Source organism: Rana temporaria, chromosome 4 (genome assembly GCF_905171775.1).
Source record: "Rana temporaria chromosome 4, aRanTem1.1, whole genome shotgun sequence".
Lineage (NCBI taxonomy): Eukaryota > Metazoa > Chordata > Amphibia > Anura > Ranidae > Rana > Rana temporaria.
This window is the reverse complement of record NC_053492.1, coordinates 326,522,430-326,536,530: the sequence shown is the minus strand read 5'-3', so window position 1 is coordinate 326,536,530 and position 14,101 is coordinate 326,522,430. Positions and strand designations below refer to the sequence as shown.

Sequence of the window (14,101 nt, the reverse complement as noted above, 5' to 3'; positions counted from 1 at the left end):
GCAATCGCCGCCGCTAATTAATTTGCTGGGATACTTTTGTTTTTTGGTTTATGCTTTTTTTTTTGTATTATTTAATTTGGTCTTCTGTACTTATGATTTGATTTATGTGTGTGAATGATGTGTGAATGTGGGGGGGTGGCATTCCTGAGAAATTAAGGGTGTCACCCTCAGTTTTGGTGGAGAAGGGATCCCCAGGACCAGGGAGAAGTGCAATCCCAGGTTCCTGAATGGTGTATGAATGCACAGTGACATAATTGGAGCCGTGGCGTGGCGTTACTGCTCCCAAGTCCCAAGGGGGGGGGGGACTTGGATCTAATCCAATTCGATGTGCATGTGATGTGTCTGTGCTAGGAACCACAGTGGTGTGCATTCATGCATTATCATTGTGACTTTATTGATGTGCATTTACAGGGAAAAGATACATTCTTATTGTGACATTAATCATGTACGTTTACTGGGAAAAAATGCCTTCTGCAAGGCGTCTCCTGGCTGCTGTGCCCTCAGCAGACCGGGTCGAGTTGGTTGGGGGGGTATTGCCTGGGTCAGGGGTCAGGTCATCACATAAGTCAATCTCCAGGCCCCTTCTCATGGCAAAGTTGTGGAGTATACAACATGCCCCGATTATCTGGCACACAAAGTCTGGGGAATACAGCAGTGTACCCCCAGACTTATCCAGGCATCTGAAGCGGGACTTCATAAGCCCAAAGGTCCGTTCAACCACTCCCCGGGTACGTATGTGCGCCTGGTTGTAGCGTTGCTCTCCTGGGGTTTGGGGGTTCCTGAATGGGGTCATTAGATGAGGTCCCAAGGCATATCCTGAGTCACCTGTAAGGGAAAAGACAGGAGGATATTAGTCATGCATGTGCCCCTTGTGATGTCAGCATCATGGGGGGGACATACATGACACACATGTCACTCACCAATCAGCCAGCTGTCTCCATACATGTTCTGGTCCAAATCTCTGGAGATCTGGGTCTGCCGGTAAATATAACTATCATGGCAGGATCCCGGAAATTTAGCACAGACGTGCCAGATGAGGCCATGGGCATCTACGATCACTTGCACATTGATGGAATGCCAGCCTTTACGATTCCGGAACATGTGCTCAGTATCATGGGGTGGTTGTAGTGCCACATGGGTACAATCAATGGCCCCGATGGTGCGTGGAAATCTGGCAATGTGATAAAAGTCTGTCATGGTCTTTAAACGCTGATCCTCCTGGGTGGGTTTTTGAAACTGATTTCCCATGCGCCGCAGGATTGCAGGGACCACTTGGTGCACACACCTGCTGATGGAGGATTGTGCCATCCCAGCCACGCCTCCACTTGTGCGTTGGAATGAGCCAGTGGCAAGAAAATGCAAAGTTGCCAGTACTTTGGTGAGTGGCTGCAGTGCATGGGAGCGTTGTGTTGGGCTGGTAAGATCATCCTGAAGTATTGTTGTTAATTCCAGGATGGCCTCACGGGTAAATCTGTAGTTGCGGAATACTTCAGAAGCAGGCATGCCAAACAAATCTTGGCGTGGGCGGTATACCCTCTCCTGTGCCCTCCTCCTCCTCTGTGCCCTCCTCCTTCTTTGTGCCTCTATAGACACTAATGCAGCTAGTATCATTGATGGTCCTGGCATTTTGGCAGAGAGATTTTAGTCCTGAAAGTGTGTGTGTGCTGAGCTCCTCCTGAATGGTGTTGCTTCAGCAGACATTCAGACGGCATGTGTAAAATTAGGGCTGCTTTTATAAAGTGTAAATTCCCACCAGGAAACTAACAGGTGCGCACAGGGCGTAATCTACGGCGCACACACTTAATTCTGTGGATCGCCCTATCTCCCTCATTTGCATCTTTGCCTATCAAATAAAGCGGCGTGCCTAGCGTAATTTGCGCCCGAGAATGCGCCGGTGTAATTATTTTAGGTAGGACGGAAAAGCCGGAATTTCAGGCGCTTCTCGTTTTGAGGATCGGGCGCAAAGATACACGCCGTGTAAAATTAGAAAAATCGAGTTAAGTCGGCGTATCTCTTTTGTGGATCTGGCCCTGTATTCTGAGCTAAAAGGGTTAATTATAAAAGGGAACTCTTTCATTGCTAAATGCTTATATTCCCTTTGCATAGCTAATTGACTCTCCTTTGTGTAGTACAGCCTCCTGTCGGGTGTATGCTGAGGGGATGATGTGTGAGTGTGTAATTGTTTTAAAGGTTAATTGAATTCTATTGTCTGATCAAGTCATGTTAAATGTAAGATTGGAGCCAAACGGTCTAGGCTCAAGGGAATGTCATTATTTCAAAGGATGTGTATTGAAGCTCCCCCTGTGTGAGGGGGGGGGCGGAGAGTGTCATTGTCCCTGTAAGTTTTTGTAACCACATATAAGCGAGGTGAAATGTGCCAATAAAGTCAGTCTTGTTTGACCCTTCAAACGCAGCCTCGTCTCGTTCTTGATGGGGGACCCTCTCTCTCTCCGGATCTTGGGGATGGAATGATACCGGTTTTTACTTGCATATCGCACTTTGCCAGGGAAAAGGACGTCTTCAACGGCTGATACCCTCTTACTAGCCGGGTAGCCGTTACACCACCTAATAAAGGACGGGCCAAATCCAAAACTTTCTAATACCTTCCATAGGTAGGTCCACTCCAGGCTGTCGAATGCCTTAGCAGCATCCAAGGCCAGCAATGCTCTAGGGCCCTCATTGTCAGTAGGGATCTATATGTTTAAGAAGACCCTTCTTATATTAAGGCTTGTTGACCTGTTTGGAATAAATCCTGACTGATCAGGGTGAATAAGGCTCTCAATACACCCTTTTAGGCGTGTTGCAAGGACTTTTGCAAGTATTTTTACGTCCGTACAGAGCAGTGAGATTGGGCGATAGGAAGAGGGGTCTAGTTGATCTTTTCCCTCTTTATGGATGACAATAATTGTTGCCTCCATCATAGAGGCAGGGAGATGCCCTGCCCCTTGGAGAAGGCGAAAAAGAATAGCCGCTCTAGGTGGGAACCCAGACGAGCATCCACCGTTGCAGACAACTCAGGTGCAGGCAATGCACTTGGCAAAGCAGTAACAAAGATTGTCTCTGGACAGCCGCACACTGAACAAATTGTAGCCTTTATTGAAAAAAAGGACAGCACTACAAGTCACAGCAAAGTGAAGTAAAATAAAACCCACCACTGACGCGTTTCGCACTAAAACTAGTGCTTGGTCATAGCCTATGACTAAGCACTAGTGTTAGTGCGAAACGCGTCAGCAGTTGGGTTTTATTTTACTTCACTTTGCTGTGACTTGTAGTGCTGTCCTTTTTTTCAATAAAGGCTACAATTTGTTCAGTGTGCGGCTGTCCAGAGACAATCTTTGTCTGATGAGCGGATCCCGTCTTTAAAAGTCAAATCAATTTATCAGTGCTTTAGTACTCAAAGGTTTAGTTTGGATTCAGATAATTTGAAATTATTTACCTGGGAACTACCTTACTGATCGCCATCATGTCACGACATAGAGCGTCAGAAACTCAGGCTCTAGGGGAGATCAGGAACCCCAGACAGGGTAGTCCTACAGCCTATTCATCAGTGTGTCCCTAAAGTACCTGCAGTCCAACAAGGAATAGGTTCTCCTGAGAAGATACAAACTACATGCTTTCGATGTAACCAGTTCCCTAAAGCGTTATTCAGAACTAACACAACAGTTCAGCAAGGATCAATGTTCATTCATTATTCCCAAGGGCGCCAAAAAAAAAGGCGCCCTCCAAGCTAATCCAAGGATGTATCGGACTAGTGGTCTCCCAGTCCAAAACACGCTAAATACGCACTCATCACAGGGAATAACCTCTTCCTCGGCAGCTTTTGGGCTAGAGTCTCTTCTGAGACAACTTGCAGGATGGATAGTTAGTCATCCTTCAACACCTTTATGTCGCACTGTAGCCTAGATCCAGCAATCCTTACCTCCTGAGAATTTGGGAGAAGGTCTTTGGAATTATCAGTTCTGTAAACTCATTTAATTTTATTATTGCAGTACCCTCCCTGTAAGCGAGTTAATTACCGTTGGTATGCTGCCATGGAGGCACCAGGAAAACGGAAAATTGAATACTTACCTTTCCGTAATTTTCCTTTCCTGGTGCCTACCCATGGCAGCATACACCCTCCCTCCAATAATCCTTAAAGGTTCTGAAGACTAGTTTCAAGAATACCTGAGGGGAGGAGCAACACTTTCTTTTATAGAGTTGCGTGGTCCTGTGGGTTGGACGAGGGCGGAGCTACCAACCAATTGGTATGCTGCCATGGGTAGGCACCAGGAAAGAAAAACGATGGAAAGGTAAGTATTCAACTTTCCGTTCTCTTTTCATGTGACAACACTGAAGAAATTACACTTTGCTTCAATGTAAAGTAGTGAGTGTACAGCTTGTAAAACAGTGCAAATTTGCTGTCCCCTCAAAAAAAATCAACACACAGCCATTAATGTATAAACCGCTGGCAACAAAAGTGATTACAGTGATTGATTTGCTCAGTGCACAGTGTGTCACATGTATGCAAAATTGGTGCAACAGCTCCAAGATGGATACCGCTGTGACAGATGTGAGCAGGTTGCCCTTCTGGAAGCTCGTATTAGAGATCTGGAGGAGCAAGTTGCAACACTGGGTAGAAATGACAACCTTGAAAGGGGTCCTCTGCTCGCTGAGCAAGTGGTCAGTAAGGTTGATGTGGAGGGTGGAGGGGAAAGTCAGGATTATCAGATAGGGAGATGGGTTAATGCAGTTAGAGGGAGTGGAAGGGGCGTGAAGAAAGGGAAGGCCAGTCCTGTATTTGTGCATCAAAACAAATTTGCCAAGTTGGGTGATGATGTGGAGGTGGCAAACACAGAGGTGGCAGCCCTAGATGTTACTGCTACCCCTAACAGCCGGGAGAGCAACCCATCTAGTAGAGGTGGGGAGGGGAGTGCAGGTAGGCCTAGACAGTTGGTGGTAATAGGGGATTCTATAATCAGAAGGACTGATAGAATAATTTGTCGCCAGGATCGCTTCAACCGAATGGTTTGCTGTCTCCCTGGTGCCAGGGTTCGGCATGTGGTGGACCGGGTGGATAAATTACTGGGAGGGGCTGGGCATGACCCAGCTGTCTTGGTCCACGTTGGAACCAATGACAGTATACATGGAAGGTGGAGGCTCCTTAAGAATCAATTTAAAGAACTAGGCTGCAAGATGAAGGGAAGGACCTCCAAGGTGATATTCTCTGAAATATTGCCTGTGCCATGCGCAACACAGGAAAGACAGGGGGAGATTAGAGAGCTGAATGCATGGCTAAAGACCTGGTGTAGGAAGGAGGGATTTGGGTTTCTAGAGCACTGGGCTGACTTTTCATTGGGGTGCAGCCTATATGCTAAAGACGGTTTGCACTTGAATGGAAGGGGGTCTGCTGTGCTGGGGGAGAGGTTTATGGGAATGCTGGAGGAGTATTTAAACTAGGATTGAGGGGGGAGGGTGAATTAGAATTACATCGAGCAGACAGGTCAGTTAGTGATCAGACATTAAAGGAGAGTGGAATGGGGATAGATGGGGGGAGGGTTATGGCAGGTGACAAGAAAGTTCCCATGTTGCAAACAGCCATTGGAAATAATAGTGCCATTTGTACTACTATAAATTATATGAAAAACACCAGAGAAAAATGTAACAATACATTTAAGTGTTTGTTCACCAATGCCAGAAGTCTGCCAAGCAAAACAGGTGAGCTGGAAGCTCTGGTGCATGAGGAGAGCTATGATGTAATCGGTATTGCTGAAACTTGGCTTCAATCCTCACATGACTGGGCTATTAATATTCCTGGCTATGCTCTCTTTCGGAAAGACAGGGTAAAAAGGAAAGGTGGAGGGGTCTGTCTCTATGTGAGAAGTGACCTCAAAGCAAGCGTGAAAGAGAACCTGGTTGATGGAGAGTGTGATGAGGCTGAAGCATTATGGGTGGAACTGCATACAGATGTGCGTAGTTCAAAATTAATCATTGGAGTTTGTTATAAACCACCCAATGTTAATGAGGAGGTGGAGACTCAGCTCCTTGCACAGATGGAAAGGGCTGCAAGGTCTGGGACGGTGATAATAATGGGGGATTTTAACTACCCAGAAATTGACTGGATTAATGGCACTTCTGGGACAGTTAAAGAACAAAAATTTAAAAACCTATTGCAGGACAATTTTATGGTGCAGTTTATTGAGGCCCCAACTAGGAATGATGCCCTGTTGGACCTGATAATTTCAAACCATGCAGAGCTTATTACTAATGTTCAGATAAAGGAACACCTGGGTAGCAGTGATCATAACATGATTTCATTTAATGTTGACTATAAGCAAGAAATACATACAGGAAATATTAAAACACTAAATTTTAAGAGAGCAAATTTTCCAAGGATGAGGGCTGCTCTCCAGGACTTGGACTGGGAGGGACTATTGGCACAGATGAACACAGAACAGAAATGGGAATTCTTCAAAAAGACTGTGTGGAACCTCACTGCAAAGTATGTTCCCATGGGCAATAAGTTTAAAAGGCTAAAAATAAAACCTATGTGGCTCACGGTCAAAGTTAAAAAAGCTATAAACAATAAGAAAGTAGCTTTTAAAAAATATAAAAATGAAGGAACACTAGTGTTGTTTAAATGTTACAAAGAATATAACAGGATATGCAAAAAGGAAATCAAGGATGCAAAAATTCAAAACGAACGACAGATTGCAAAAGATAGTAGGACAAACCCCCAAAAATTCTTTAAATATATTAATAGTAAAAAGGTGAAGTCTGAGCATGTAGGCCCCTTACAAAATAATCTAGAGTGGGTGACTGGGGACAAAGAGAAGGCAAATTTATTAAATGTTTTCTTCAGCTCTGTGTATACAATGGAGCATGGGGGAGCTCATGTCCAAAATGGGGGTGGGAGTGACACAGCCCCAAATCCACAATGGCTCAAAAGTGATATGGTCCAGAAATATTTAGACAGAATAAAGGTGGATAAAGCACCTGGACCTGATGGCATCCATCCACGGATCCTAGGTGAGTTGAGCTCTGTCATTTCAAAGCCACTGTATCTAATATTTAGGGACTCATTAAAGACAGGAATAGTACCACTGGATTGGCGCAGGGCCAATGTGGTGCCCATATTTAAAAAGGGAACAAAGTCTTTACCAAGTAACTATAGACCTGTTAGTTTAACTTCTATAGTTGGGAAGATACTGGAACGTTTAATAAAAGACCACATGGATGAGTTCTTGCTGGAAAAAAACTATTTAAGCAGCAGACAACATGGATTCATGAAAGACAGAAGTTGTCAGACAAACCTGATTTCCTTTTATGAAGAGGTAAGTAAAACCCTGGACAGAGGCGTGGCTGTGGACGTGATATATTTGGATTTTGCAAAAGCGTTCGATACAGTTCCGCACACACGGCTCATGTGTAAGGTAAGGTCTACAGGATTGGATATATCAGTTTGTAAATGGATAGAAAACTGTCTGAAAGACAGAATTCAGAGAGTCGTGGTTAATGATTCTTACTCTGAATGGTCCAAGGTTATCAGTGGTGTACCCCAAGGTTCAGTGCTGGGACCCTTACTTTTCAATATATTTATAAATGATATTGGGTCTGAGATCAAAAGTAACATTTCTGTCTTTGCAGATGACACCAAGCTATGCAGTGGAATAACGTCCTTACAGGATGTCTCCAATTTACAAGCCGACCTCAATGCTCTGTCTGATTGGGCAACTAAGTGGCAGATGAGGTTTAATGTAGATAAATGTAAAGTTATGCACTTGGGGGCTAAGAATATGCATGCATCATACATACTAGGGGGAGTACAACTGGGGGGATCTGTAGTGGAGAAGGATCTGGGGGTTTTAGTTGATCATAAGCTCAATAATGGCATGCAATGCCAAGCTGCGGTTTCCAAAGCGAGCAAAGTCCTTTCTTGTATTAAGAGAGGTATGGACTCCAGAGACAGAGATATAATTTTGCCCCTGTACAAATCATTAGTAAGACCTCATCTGGAATATGCAGTTCAGTTTTGGGCACCAGTTCTCAAAAAGGATATAGGAGAACTGGAGAAAGTGCAGAGAAGAGCAACCAAACTGATAAGAGGCATGGAGGAGCTCAGCTATGAGGAAAGATTAGAGGAACTACATTTATTCACTCTTGAGAAGAGGAGAATAAGGGGGGATATGATCAACATGTACAAATATATAAGAGGTCCATACAGTGAACTTGGTGTTGAGTTATTCACTTTACGATCATCACTGAGGACAAGGGGGCACTCTTTACGTCTAGAGGAAAAGAGATTTCACCTCCAAATACGGAAAGGTTTTTTCACAGTAAGAGCTGTTAAAATGTGGAACAGACTCCCTCCAGAGGTGGTTCTGGCCAGCTCAGTAGATTGCTTTAAGAAAGGTCTGGATTATTTCCTAAATGTACAGAATATAACTGAGTACTAAGATTTGTAGGTATAGTTGATCCAGGGTAAATCCGATTGCCTCTCGGGGGATCAGGAAGGAATTTTTTCCCCTGCTGTAGCAAATTGGATCATGCTCCGCTGGGGTTTTTTGCCTTCCTCTGGATCAACTGTGGGTATGGAGTTGGGTGTATAGGATTTTACTGTGTTTTTTATTTTGTTTTTTTGTTTTTTTGTGGTTGAACTGGATGGACTTGTGTCTTTTTTCAACCTGACTAACTATGTAAGTGAAAATATCCAAATTGGGCCGAAAGTGTTAATATTTTGTGTGGCCACCATTATTTTGTAGTACTGCTTTAACCCTCTTGGGCATGGGGTTCACCAGAACTTCACAGGTTACTACTGGAGTCCCCTTCCACTCATCCATGACAATATCATGTAGCTGGTGGATGCTAGAGACCTTGTGCTCCTCCACCTTCTGTTTGAGGATGCCCCACAGATGCTCAATAGGGTTTAGGTCTGAAGACATGCTTGGCCAGTCCATCACCTTTTATCCTCAGCTTCTTTTGCAAGGCAGTGGTCGTCTTGGAGGTGAGTTTGTGGTCGTTATCATGTTGGAATATTGCCCTGCGGCCCAGTCTCCAAAGGGAGGGCATCATGCTCTGCTTCAGTATGTCACAGTACATGTTGGCATTCATGGTTCCCTCAATGAACTGTAGCTCCCCAGTGCTGACAACACTCATGCAGCCCCGGACCATGACATTCCCACCACCATGCTTTTTTTTGTTTTCAAAAAAGGTTTTATTTGGAAGACAAGGAATAATACAGTTCAGTACAATGCGTTGGGTTAGAAATAACATAAAGACTATAACATGGGGGATAAAAAGAGTTGGGACCATGGAATGGATGAGAACATAAAGTGGGAGGGTACAGATATCTAAAATCATTTATACAGGAGCATAAGTTATACATGAAGCATAAGAGGGAAAAGGTCACCTTATCGACCAAGGATATAAGTGAGGATAGGCTATCAGATATTCTTAGTATAATGGGAAGATTGAAGATGGGGGAATTGGTTAAGGTGGGGAAGACCAATATATTCATTTGCCAGTAAAGATATGCATGCTATCAAATAGGGTGTGATGGATTCTTTCTGAGAGTCTGATGGATTCCATTCTGGATTCCACCTGGGGCCATGGTAGGTTTTGTGAACGCCAGTTACAAGCGATCATCCATTGTATTGCGCTGATAAAAGAATGGATCAATCCATTACATGGAGGTGGAACATCCAGGAATGTGGCATATAGTAGACATATATGTGGGGTGAGGGAGATTTTCTTATTGAGGGTGTTTTCTAGTCTATTCACTAGTGCGAGCCATATAGGTTTTAAGAATTTACATTCCCAGAAAATATGGAGATAGTTACCCACCGCAGGGCAACCTCTGAAGCAGTTCGGGGAGGTATTGGGGTAGAAGGAGTGAATTTTAGCAGGGGTCATATACCATCTGGTGAATATTTTTAGGGGAGTTTCTCTGAGTGCAGCAGCACGGTTGCTCTTATGGAGATTTTCTGTCATTTCAGTCCACTGATCAACAGGGAATGAGAAGTTAAGTTCCAGTTCCCAGCGCAACATCGGGCCGATTTCTCTGGTTGGAGTGAGGTGATAAGGTTATTATAGAAGCTAGAGATTAAACCCTTGACAGGTTAAGCAAACATGTTCAAATAGAGTACTAGGAGGGGAAATATGTGTGGAGAAGTATAGTGAAAAGAAGTCTCGGATTTGTGAGTACTGGGGGAGACTGGAGGGAGGAAGGTTGAATTTGGATTGTAGGGAAGCGAAGGGGAGAAATTTTGATGTGGTGAGATCTCTGGAAATCCAAACATCAAAAGGGGTCTTGTCTAGAAAGGCAGGGGGAAATCTGGGGTCTCCAAGGTATGAAGCAAGGGGAGGGGTCAGAGAGGAGAGGATATGTCTAACTTTGATTTTTTTCCAAATTTGCAACATCTGGGCCACTATTATGTTCTTCTTGGAGAGAGCATGGTATGGCATTGCGTCAGACCACAAAATGCCCTTAATATTAAGAGGCAGTATCGAGGAAGATTCGAAACTGAGCCATGGGATATTAGGATCTGAGGAAAACCATTGTGCCAGGTGTACTAATTTAGCGGCTAGGAAATAGAACCAAAGGTTTGGTAGACCGAGTCCACCATTAAGTTGGGATCTGTGCATGAGAGAGTAGCTGCATCTGGGTTTTTTGTCATTCCAGATGAATTTATTAATTTCTCTCTGTAGAGATTCTAGACGGGTTTTGGGGACATTGATGGGTAGTGCCCTGAAAAGGTACAAAATCTTGGAGGATGGTCATCTTGAAAGCACATATCCTGCCCAAATAAGAAATATGATAGGAAGACCACACCTTAAAGGGTCACTAAAGGATTTTTTTTTTAGCTAAATAGCTTCCTTTACCTTGCTGCAGTCCTGGTTTCATGTCCTCATTGTTTGTTTTTGCTTTCATGTTGCTGTAAATCCTCTGTTCTGGACACTTCCTGGTTGCCTGTTTCCTGATAACCACAGTACTGGGAGATTTCTCACTGTGGTCACTAATCAAGGAGGTGTGATTACTGTGTGTAAAACGAAACTGGATTGGTGCTGAGGAGTTTTAGACAAAGTATCACTGCTCTCTATTGGCTGACTGCCCTCTAGTGGCTCTCTGTACATCAGAGAACCAGCAAACAGCAAAAACGAAACTAAACTGCAGGCACATTATATGATTGTTTTTTATCTATTTTTAATCATTTTTAAAAGGAATCAGTTAACTATTATGTCTCTATGCCCTGTAAACAGTCATTTCAGCTAAAACAAAAATTTCCTTTAGTGACCCTTTAATCAGAGCACTAATATGTGAGAACAAGGGCAGGTAGTTGGATTTGTATAGTAGGTTGTGCGAGGATGTGATGTGAACACCAAGATATTTAAGTGACGAGGGGGACCATATAAAATTAAAGTTTTGCTTCATTAGGGAGACAAGATCGGGGGGACAGTTGATGGGGAGGATGGAACATTTATTTGTGCTAATTGACAGGCCAGAGAGTTTATGGAAGGTGTTGAGTTCTGACAAGTACCCCCACCACCATGCTTGACTGTAGGCAAGACACACTTGTCTTTGTACTCCTCATCTGGTTGCTGCCATACATGATTGACCCCATCTGAACCAAATAAGTTTATGTCGGGCTCATCAGACCACAGACATGGTTCCAGTAATCCAAGTCCTTAGTCTGCTTGTCTTCAGCAAACTGTTTGCGGGCTTTCTTGTGCATAATCTTTAGAAGAGGCTTCCTTCTGGGATGACAGCCATGCAGACCAATTTGATGCAGTGTGTGGCATAGCCCTAGATTGGTTTTGGCCTGAAAAAATGCTGAAAAATTTCTTTCTGAACGGCGCGAACATCGCAGAAACACATCGGATGCAGGAGAACATCTCAGGCACAGACAGTGCAGGAGAAGGAGTGGACCACAGCGCTAAGCAGTACCTGGGCCAGGGTGGTGAGTCCTCTGGGGGGCCCCCTCGGTCTATAACAGCTAGGAGGGTGGACATTTTGTGTACCTTGCCTTTAGTCCCTAAGTGGCTGTCAGGCGAGTGTGGGTCAGCATGGCGTCAGAAGCTGTCGTTTCTTCCCCAGACATTCCTGTGGATCAACCGGTGGTCTTGGAAACCTTTGTTACCAGGGTGGAAGTGGTGTGTGTGGGTGCAAGGGGGGTAAAAAATGCCCCCACCATCTTCTGGGGAAAGCTCTGATTCAGACTTTGGCCTGGATGCGGACCAGGACCACTCGGACAGTAAGGAAGACTCCGTGTCCGGGTCAGCACAGGAAAGGACGCTTGTTGGAGCACTTATCACCGGAGTGCGGGAGACCCTCAAACTGGAGGATACGGCGGGGGAATCTACTGAGGTGTCGGTCCCTTTTGGGTCCCACAAGCTGGCCCGCACTGCTAAGGTGTTTCCCTACCTAACTTATTTTGATAAGTTTATATACAAAGAATGGTAACGACCGCAGAGGGCCTTTTCAGTCTCAAGACGCATGGCGGTCCGTTACCCCTTTTGAGGAGAGTCTCCTGAAAAAATGGACATCTCCCCCGATTGTGGCCCCCCGGTATAAGGTATAAGGTCTACCTTATTCCGGTAGAGGGGACCCCTGCCTTTAAGGACCCTGCAGATAGAAGGGCTGAGGCGGTGGCCTGGTCCATGTTCACGGTGCTGGGGTCAGCATTGCAGCCAGTATTGGGCCACGGCTCTGGTGTCACGGACCGACCAGTTGGTGCATGGCCTTAAGTATGTCTGCGATGCGGCCTTAGATACAGCTCCCTTGCTTTCCAGATCCTTAGTATCTGCTGTGGTGCTACGTCGCCTGATTTGGCTGAAATGCTGGTCCGCGGAACAGACTTCCAAGAAGGCTCTGGCAGATTTGCTCTTCCAGGGAGAGATGCTATTTGGAGCCTCGCTGGATGACATTATTAAAAATGTCACTGGCGGTAAGAGCACACTGCTCCCACAATCCAGAAAAGGTAAGGAGCCGCGCCGTAGGCCAGGGCCCTCCTTTTCTGCTCAGAAGTGTGTTTTTCGTCAGTCCTGGCCCGCAGGTAAGCGTTCCCAGGCCAACAATGGAACAGAAGCGTCCCTGGGTTCGCAAGCCAAACAAGCCTGCGAACAGATCTGTGACAGCATGAAGGTTTCCCCCTGCGCGACTTTTGGGTGGGGGGGGGGGGTCACCTTCACAAGTTTGCAGCTTGTGCAGATGGACCTCCCTGCTTTCTGACCAGTGGGTTTGCGAAGTGGTTTCATCAGGGTACAAGATAGTTTTTCTTGTCCACCAGATTTTTTCCCTCAAACCTTCATCTTCTTCCAGCTCGTCAGAATGCCCTGTTTGGGGCAGTGCAGGATTTGCTGAGGCGTGGCGTAATAGTACCTGTGCCGCTGCCGGAAAGGTTTCAGGGATTCTACTCCAATCTGTTAGTAGTCCCAAAAAAGGACGGGGTCCGTCCGATCCTGGATCTCAAGGCCCTCAACACCTTTGTAAAAGTACGAAGGTTCAGGATGGAGTCAGTTCGCTCTGTGGTCGCTGCTCTCTATCCGGGGGATTTTCTGGCATCCTTGGACATCAAGGGACGCATACTTGCATGTCCCCATATATGTCAGGCATCAGAAATTTCTGCGCTTTAAAAAGAGATGTGCAACTAGTGCACAGGTTGTTGCCCCTTAGGACTTTTTAGGCAGAAAAAATATTAAAGGGAGTGGGAATATGTAAAAAACGCACATAAGTGCTAACTTTATTAAAGGTAGAAAAAAACCATAGACACACATGGAAATACAAAATTAATAAAAAATAAGGTAATTGAATACAAGATATAAGTATCATCCCAAAAGCTTACAATCCACTGCCCAAAGTAGGATTAGGGTCAAGCGGACAGAATTACAGCATAACATCCCAACATGTTTGAGATTCACAATAATATGTAATATTCCTTCATCAGGGTAGGCTTTATGCAGTGAGTGACATACTTCTTGTCTGTATTGTAAATATAATAGCAGCCCTCAAAATTTTCACTCGCCTGTTCGCATTTGGCGAGTGAAAATTTATTGAGGGCGAGTATTCCGGCTCGGGTGGGGGGTGCATCTGCTTGGCTCGGGCCAGGTCAGGTCTGCTTGGGCAGGT

The 14,101-nt window shown here is 45.0% G+C and overlaps 1 protein-coding gene across 4 annotated transcripts in view; it reads left to right on the top strand.

Annotated features, from left to right (window-relative positions):
- Positions 1-14,101, top strand: part of SFT2D1 (SFT2 domain containing 1) — a 775,689-nt gene that overhangs the window by 663,481 nt on the left and 98,107 nt on the right. The window lies entirely within an intron of this gene.